Source organism: Aegilops tauschii, chromosome 4 (assembly GCF_002575655.3).
Source record: "Aegilops tauschii subsp. strangulata cultivar AL8/78 chromosome 4, Aet v6.0, whole genome shotgun sequence".
Lineage (NCBI taxonomy): Eukaryota > Viridiplantae > Streptophyta > Magnoliopsida > Poales > Poaceae > Aegilops > Aegilops tauschii.
In genome coordinates this window covers 216,037,618-216,046,071 of record NC_053038.3, presented here as the reverse complement: position 1 = coordinate 216,046,071, position 8,454 = coordinate 216,037,618, and the positions used below count along the sequence as shown (strand labels likewise).

Genomic DNA, 8,454 nt, shown 5'->3' with positions numbered 1-8,454 from the left:
AAAAATGTCGCAAGCCAGAGTGACTGCTCTCGGATGAATTAATATATGCTGAAAAAACGGAGAGGGCAAATAACACCAGGTATTGTCGTCAGATGAAGGCGGAAACGGCGCCTCAAGAAGAGTACTAGTATTCACGAGGCGTCAAGCCTGGTAAGCTAATCAATATATATATTCAAAAAAAAAATACCGAGCTTAACGGGTAAGCAGGGCGCGGGCGACGACCCGGATCCGACCCGCGGCGGGCGCGCAGGGGTAGACGATCCGCGCGGCAAGGCCACCTGAGGAGAGAGCTGGGGGACCGGGCCATTGCGGGCGGGTTGAGGGCCGCGCGCGGACGGGTGCGCTTGCCGGGCAGAGGAAGTCGAGAGGGCCTACGATGGGGACATCGGGCGGCTGCGCGCGCAGGAGGGGAGTGGCCTAGAAGGCACAACCATCGACGGGTGCAGCGCAGCCGGCTGCGGAAACGCGCAAGGCGCAGTCAGCACGAGACGGCGGGAGGCGGCGAGCAGCGGGGAAAATCGATGCTCGTAGAGAGGCGGAGCGGCATAGAAGCGGCAAGCCGGCTTGTGGAGTGGCGATGAAGGCGGCCTGCGAGCTACGGCGGGTTGGGCCAAGGCGAGGTTCAGCAACGCAAGGCGGCTCAGAGGCGGCAAAAGGGCGCTGGCGAGAGGAGACTGCAGCCATGGCCGAGGCGCGACTCGCGATGGAGGCGGGCAGCTGGAGGCCGCTCCGGCGAGGGTAGCTCGGAGGCAGGCAACTTGGCACGGCCGTGGGAGTGGCGATTCAGAGGTGTCTCGGGGCCGGCTCGAAATGCGGGTCAGAAGTGGCGAGTCGTCGACTACGGCTTGGAAGCGAGGGCAAGGACATTTTTGGATGGGGCAACGACGGAGATTTGCTGGCGCGACGGCTCGTGGAAGCGGCGGGTCAACGAGGTGACAAGGCCGCGGAAGAGGCAAAGCGCGGCTGCGGAGGCCGCTTTGAAGGCGGAACCAAGCGAGGGCGGCTCGAGGCCGCGTGGTCGCAATGGCGGAGAGGCGAGTCAGCCACGGTCGTGGCTGCGGGGCGGCGGCTCGAGGTCGGCCGCGGCAGGGCGAGCTGCTTCGGAGGCGATGGCAGCTCAAAGGCAACACTAGTGACCTCAAGGCAGGTTGTCCGCGTGTGGAGGTGATGCAGGGCGGCTCAGAGGCCATCACAGAGGAGCAGGGGCGACTGAAGTATACCCGCGGCGGTGGCTTGTTGTCGGCCAGCCGTCGGAGGCGGGACCACGAGGTCAAGTGTGACGGCAGTTTGGTGGCAGAGGGCCGGAACCCGCGGGTGAGTGGTAGGAGGCCGAGCTTTGGGCGGGTGATGTAGAACAGGGCGCGGCGAGCCAGCGGCGACTTGAAGAAGCCGCAGAGTTGATGACTTGCGGTTGGGGGCGCGGCCGTTGACCCGGTGGCAGAGACGAATAGCAGCAATGGGTTGACGTACGGCGGTGGCGGCAGAAGCTCGTCATACGGCGGCTTGAGACAGCTGTGGAAGCGGGACCGGCGACTCAGAGCGCCGGCTTAAAGGCGCGGCAATGAGGGTGGAGCTCCGTCAGCAACTCAAAGGCGAGCGGCCGTCGAGGCGGCTCAAGGTGATGGTGGCGGCTTGGCGCGGCCATGGTGGCTTGATGGTGTGGGCGGCTTAGAGGCAGCCCAGCGGCGGGTTGCTTGAGGCAGCGGCGGCTTGCAAGCGACAGGCGGGCGGCTTGCAACAAACAGAGATTGCTCAACGAGGAGCGGCTCGGTGTGAGACACGTCCGCAGCGGCAAGACGACATACTGGAGGCCAAGACCAGTTTGGGGTCACAACGGAGGTGGATCAAGGCGGCAGTGAATTGGTGAGGCAAGCCATGGTGGCTGCGGGTCAGCAACGCAGGGCCGACAACACGGCGAGTCATAGCAGTGTGGTTGAGGATAAATGCTTTTTCATTTGCGTTCTGTTCACAGCGCGAATCGCGTCCGTCTGCTCTCACTGGGATCCACGCCGGCTGGTCCACCCAGGGCCCACTGCCAGCAGTCCTATTTTTCTATTTCACTCGGCTATACGGCTGCAACACAGTCAAATCGTATCTACTTTATTCCTACCTGAGCCTACTTCAGCCCGTGACTACTACCCCCTCTCTGTTATCTCCGAGACCAGATCCAATCGGCCCACCCCTCCTATCCCCTCCATAGCCAGCCACCGTCGCGATTTGGAGGCCTCCGACCAGATCTTCCTCCCAACCACGACTTGGGAGGCGTGGCCCCCGGCTTTGCTGGCGTGCTGGCCGTCGAGCGAGCCCCACCACGGTGACAAGCCGACCACCACCACCTTCTCCTTCCTGTCCTCCGGCCAGATCCACCTGGTGCCCCTCCGACGAGCTTGACGCCCATATCCATTCCGAGCAAGCGTTGTGGTCTTGCAAATTTAGGTTCCCTTTCCCATGGTCTCACCCGTTCTTCTGCAAAATTTATTTCTATTTTGTTTTGTACTTGCTGCTCTCCTTTCTTTCCTTAGTAGTTTTGTTTGTGTTTTAATTCCAGTGCGACTACCTACAGGCCGGTGTGGTGGATCTTGGATCATGTATAACTCCAGCCATGCAATTTTGTTGTCGGTGTCATCAATTTTTCATAATTTGTTTGTTTCTTCCAGCTCTCCTCTCCACCAGCATATTCCTGTCTTTCTTTTTATAAAACTCCTGTGCTACTACGATGGATCTTGGATCTTGTAGAATGCCATCACTTGCGACTTTTCTTGCCGGTTGTTCGATGATATGGATTTGTGCTACAGGTTGGAGACCTCAGATTTTATTTTCTGGTCTCCCTTGTATTCTCGTCTGTGCATCCCTCCGGCCGCTGCTGTCAAAGGAAATTGATGCATGTACGTGCTCTCGTGTGTGCATATCCAGATTCTTCGTGTGTGCATATCCAGATTCTTGTATGCCTTGTATACCTTTCTGTTAGTTGAAGTGAACAACTTTTTAGTCATCTAATTCAAATGTTACTCAACAGTGAGGAACTATTTATTTTTTGTCTTCAACTATTGAAGAAAATGTATCAGAACTGAAGAACCAGACCAAACTTTTTGTAAACACATGTGCAGTACTTTTTAGTATGTTGCCCTGCACTTTTGGGATAATAGTATGTGACTGGGATTTGCTTGGAAGCACTTTTCTGATAATAGAGAACTAACCAACGTGGTGCTAGCACATCGCATTAATATTCAGGAAGAAATTGAGCCCCTTGGAGATTCGAAAAAAATGAGCCCCTTATATTATTTACATTCTTGCTAAAGCACAATTTTAGAAAAATACGGCGAGTCTTTTAATTTTCCAATAAAGTACAATATGTTCATTTAGAAGTTTCTAAGGAACTGTACACTAAGTTAATTAAACATGATATGTTTTATTTATTTTCTATGGAATAGGGTAACGATAACGCACGGTAATAGCATTAATAGGACGACAATCGGAACATATGCGAAATGTACCATCTTTCTTGGGAACAAGGATTACTAGGACGGCACAAGGGCTCAAACTTTCTCGTACATGGCGTTGTCGATGAGTTGTTGTACTTGCCGTTGGATCTCCTTAGTTTCCTCGGGGTTGATGCGGTAGGGAGCCTTGTTAGGAAGGGGTGCTCCGGGGATGAGGTCGATTCGGTGTTCAATGCCTCTTAGTGGTGATAGTCCCAGAGGTAGCTCATTGGGAAAAACATCTTGGAATTCCTGCAAAAGAGAAGACACCGCTAAAGGTAGAGGGTGAGATGTATTAGTTTTTGGTGTCTCGTCCTTGCACAAAAGGACATAGTGCATACCACTTGATGGGTTCTCACACACTTCTCTCATCTCACTTTTTGTGGCAAATAGTACTAAGTTTTTCTTGTCGCTCATCATGGAGGCACTCAATTTGGGCTTGTGGCGCTCATTCTCTTTTTGGTGGTTTGCTCTCTCACTGTTCTCTTCGCGATGGGTGGCTTGCTTGTCGGCGATCACTTGACTAGGCGACATAGGGCATAGCACGTAGTCATTTTCCTTCATCTTGAAGCTATAGTGGTTTGTTCGCCCGTTGTGGATGACGCCTCGGTTAAATTGCCATGGTCGTCCAAGGAGGTGGCAGACGGACATAGGAACAACATCACACTCCAAAATGTTTTCGTATGCTCCGATCTTGAAGGAAACTTGTATCATATGCTCGACTTGGATAGTGCCGGAGTCGCTTAGCCATTGAACCATGTATGGATGGGGGTGCTTCATCTTGACCAATTGGAGCTTGGAGCATAGTTCTTCACTTGCTAAGTTATGGCAACTCCCTCCATCGACGATGACCTTGACGGACCTTTCATTGATGCGGCCTTCGTGTGGAAGATATGGCATCTTTGGTCTTCATCTTGTTGATGTTGAAGAGTCAAGACCTTGGAGATAACGAGAGCGGGGCTTGGATCTTCGTCACAAAAGACTTGATCATCTTCATCGTCGTTCACTTGCCGTTGCATGGCCACTTGCTCAAGGGCTTCCATTTCTCCTTCACTCATGGAGTTATATGTACCATCGTCGTTAAAGATCATGGTGCGCTTCTTTGTACACTCGGAGGACTTGTGGCCTCGGCAGTCGCATGTGAAGCATTTGAAGGAACTTGTCTTGATGATCTCATCGGTTGGGGTAGAGGATGATGAAGCTCTCGGCTTGAAGTTGCTTGTAGTAGGAGGATGACTTGAGGTTGTCGAAGTTTTCTTGTAACTTGACTTGTCGTCGTTGCTTGGAGATGGCTTGGTTGAGCTAGAAGTTGCTGGAGTCGTTGAAGCTTGGGTGTTGGAGACGCCGTATTTCTTGGAAGAGTACTTGGCATACTTGAAGTCATCTTGCACTTGACGTTCCGCCTTGGTAGCTTGATGCACTAGCTCGATGAGGTTCGAGTATGGTTGGAAGTCTGCGATCTTCTTGATAGGATGATTGAGTCCATTCAAGAAACGTGTCATAGTTTGCTCATCATCTTCCGTGACATTGGCTCTTATCATGGCAATCTCCATCTCCTTGTAGTACTCTTCAACGCTCTTGGTTCCTTGCTTGAGGAGTTGGAGTTTCTTGAAAAGGTCGCGGTTGTAGTAGGTTGGCATGAAGTGTGCTCTCATGACATCCTTCATGCCATCCCAAGTGGTGATGGGTGGTTCACCTCTTGCTTGTCGTCGCTCAATGACTTGTTCCCACCATATGAGGACATAGTCTTGGAACTCGAGGGATGCCATGGTGATCTTCTTCTCTTCCTCATAGTTGTGCAAACAAAAGATCTTGTCAACCTTCAATGCCCATGAAAGGTACTCTTCGGGATCATTGCTTCCGGCGAACTTGGGCATGGTGAACTTTAGCTTGCCGTAGCGTTGCTCTTCGTTGTGTTGGGGTCGGGGATGATGACACCCTTGTCATGAAGGATTGTTAATCTCATGTTGTGCTTGGTGTGGAGGGTTGTCAACCTCATTTTCCTCTCTGCGAACTCGTGGTTCTTGTCGAGGAGCTTGTGGAACTTGACAATGAATTCGAGCTTGATAGTTCCTCCCTTGAACTTCTTCGCGAAGTGCTTATTGTTGCTTGCGTGTTTGACCATTGCGGTCGGCGATGGCGCGACTTGTGTCGTGGAGGGCACGTTGGGCCTCAAGTGCTTGGGCTTCACGTTGTTGTTGTTGTCGTAGTGCTTCAGCATCTTGCTCTTCTTGGAGTTGGCGCACTCGTTCTTCCTCTTGTTGGCGTAGACGTTGACGTTTTTGTGCTTGCACGAATGTAGCTTTGTTTTGACGATGTCGATGCTCTTGCGCTTGAAGTTGCTCTTGATGATTGGAGTCGTGTAGAGGATTGAGGTTTGCTTACCGGTCTTGGCGCGCGGCTCGTCGATGAGTGTTTGATGTTGGAGTACTTGAGCCGGAGATGGTGTCGTCGGAGTGTCGACTCGAGCGGCTCCGTCTTGAGTAGGACGAAGAGGTAGAAGAGTGGTTGACCAACAAGGCGCGAATCTCGTCCATTCTTGCATTGCTCTCTTGCTTTTCTTCGTCGAGCTTGTTGTCGAAGTAGTCTCTTGTACGTTGCTCAGAGAGTCGCAAGTCGGTGGCGAGGTTGTTGATGCGGTCGCTCATTGCTTGTTGTTCTTGATGCAAAGCTCGTTGTGTGCCAAATACGTGTAGGTTGGTGACGTAGTTGTTCGGGTCGTCGTCTTGTTCTAGGAAGACTGGGTTGGTAGAAGAACTTGGCCTATCCATCGTCCCAAGCAAATATGTGAGTGGGAGAAAGAGAAGAACTATACCAAATATACCTTGACCGAAGTTGAAGATGGATCAACGACCACTCAATAGTGTAACAAGGAAATAGCACAATTGGTACCAATTCTTGTCGGTTCTCGCACCTACACAATTAAAAGCTTATGGTGGAGCTTGGTTAGGATGGTGGCACTAAATTTGATGCAATTGTTAGTGAGCCTCAATAATGTTGGAAAAGATTCACAAATTTGCAAGTGCAACAAGTAGACCAATAGCAAGATATGGGTACACGGAAACACACACGCAAATAGATAAATGGGGTCGTGCAACCAAGGAATGAGCCAAAATGGGGAATCCACGAAAATGCTCTTGTTGCACAACACTAGAGAGATGCTAGCACGATTGCACAAATGGCGGATACAAAACTTGTGCACAATCTACTAAGCAAAAATGCAACGACTTCTATCCCAAGTATGCTATATGTATGGTATTCTGATGATATGATCCAATCTTAATGTAGTATGATGCTATGGTTCTAACTTATAAGCTCTTTGCTTATCTTTCCTTTTTGCTTAAAAGCTTGTTTGTCTCTTTCTCTTTCGAGCTATTTTCTCATGCAAAACTTCACGAACCAAGATAACAACTGTTGGTGGAAACGACACCTATGGGATCACGGAGAATCCCTTCTACGGTTGGCGGGCGCGGGGCTGTGGAAAGAGCGGGTTTGAGGGATCAACACGGGAGATTTATCCAGGTTCGGGCCGCAAGCGATGCGTAATACCCTACTCCTACTAGCTTGTGTTTATCTGGTGTTCTTGGACTAGCTACAAAGTGTGACGGGTCCAAAAAGTCCGAATCCTCTCTCAGTACGCCGCGGGCCTCCTTTTATAGTCAAACGAGGCTGCCACAGTGGCACACAGAAGGTGAAAAGTTGTATAGTGGTCGAGTCTATCTCCTGGCACCGTAGGACAAATGCATTTAATGCGCTGCCGACGTGCCCTTCTTGCTTTATTGGGGACGGCAAGGAAGCTTGTCCCGCCGCCTCGCCTCGCTCTGACACGCGTCCGAGCTGACGAGGCATGTAGCGCCACGCTGGCTGGCTGCTGAGTTGGTGCGGTGGCACAGTCTTCACGAAGATCTGCATGCCACCACGTAGGTGCTTGCTGAGTTGGCTTGGAAGCCGCACGTCGCCACACAGGTGCCTGCCTAGTTGGTGGGCTGGCAGCCGTGTGGGAACAGCGGTGGAGCCTTGGTAGGTGCGGGCCTGGCTGCGGCCCTGCGGATGCCTTTGGCAAGAGTCTTGCCCAGGCCCTGGCAAGGGTCTTGCCGCGGCATCGTGGGCGTCCCCGGCCCATCTAGTCTTGTATGTTCTTGGTCTTCACAAAGATCCACATGCCACCATGGAGGCGCCTCCCGAGTCTTGGTTCCAATGTGGTTGAGGATGTCAGAACTCTTAGGCTCAAGGGTGGCGGCTTCGCTGGTGTTGGGCAAGTTGCCCCGGCAAGGCCTTGCCGGGGGAGTTTCACCTCGCCCCTCAGCTCTTCATGCTTCTGGTCTTGAGCACGGCTCTAGTAATCTTTTGCTTCTTCTGCCCCGCCAAGCGTGGCCATGGGCGTGGGGCCGCGACTGCCCGCGCACGAGTAAAGGGGTATAAAAAGGGGCCCCTACTTTTGTACACCGACAGGAGCCCCCGGGCCTGGGCCACATATAAGCGCGGGGCGTTATTGGGCCAGGCCCAGAACGGTGCGCGGGCGCGCGTGCGGCGGGGTTTTTACTGCAGTAACACCCTCGGTCATTGCGCTTCCCCATGACCCGCGTTGAATGCGTGACGTGGGGGTCGTGCGTTGGGCATGTCGGCGTTCTGGGAACGGGGTCCCCAGACTTGCCTGCCTGCGGCCCATGGCGTGGCTCTGCAAGTGGGCCCGTACGGCCCATCTTCACCAACAAGCATTCAAGACCCTCGCGAGGGGCCAAGCCTCGCGAGGCGGACGGCACAAGACCTCCTCAGGAGCGGCCTCACCAGGTTGACTCGCGAGGGACGGAGAGATCAAGGCAAGGCAAACCTCGCGAGGTTCTCGTGACGTGAGCCATGACGACCGAGACCAGGCGGACGCCAGGGGGGCGCCAGCGCGCACAGTGTACTTGTTTCCTCTTTGGTGCTAAGGAGGCAAGCGCAGGCGCGGAGTACCGAGGCGTCAAGCAAAGGT

At 52.9% G+C, this 8,454-nt stretch overlaps 1 long non-coding RNA gene across 1 annotated transcript; it reads left to right on the top strand.

The window, feature by feature from the left end:
• The first annotated feature begins 39 nt into the window (after positions 1 to 39).
• Positions 40 to 3,096, top strand: LOC109733708 (uncharacterized). Its single transcript, XR_002225693.4, has 2 exons — positions 40 to 2,436; positions 2,549 to 3,096. It is a non-coding gene; the product is annotated as an uncharacterized lncRNA (long non-coding RNA).
• The last annotated feature ends 5,358 nt before the right edge of the window (positions 3,097 to 8,454 follow it).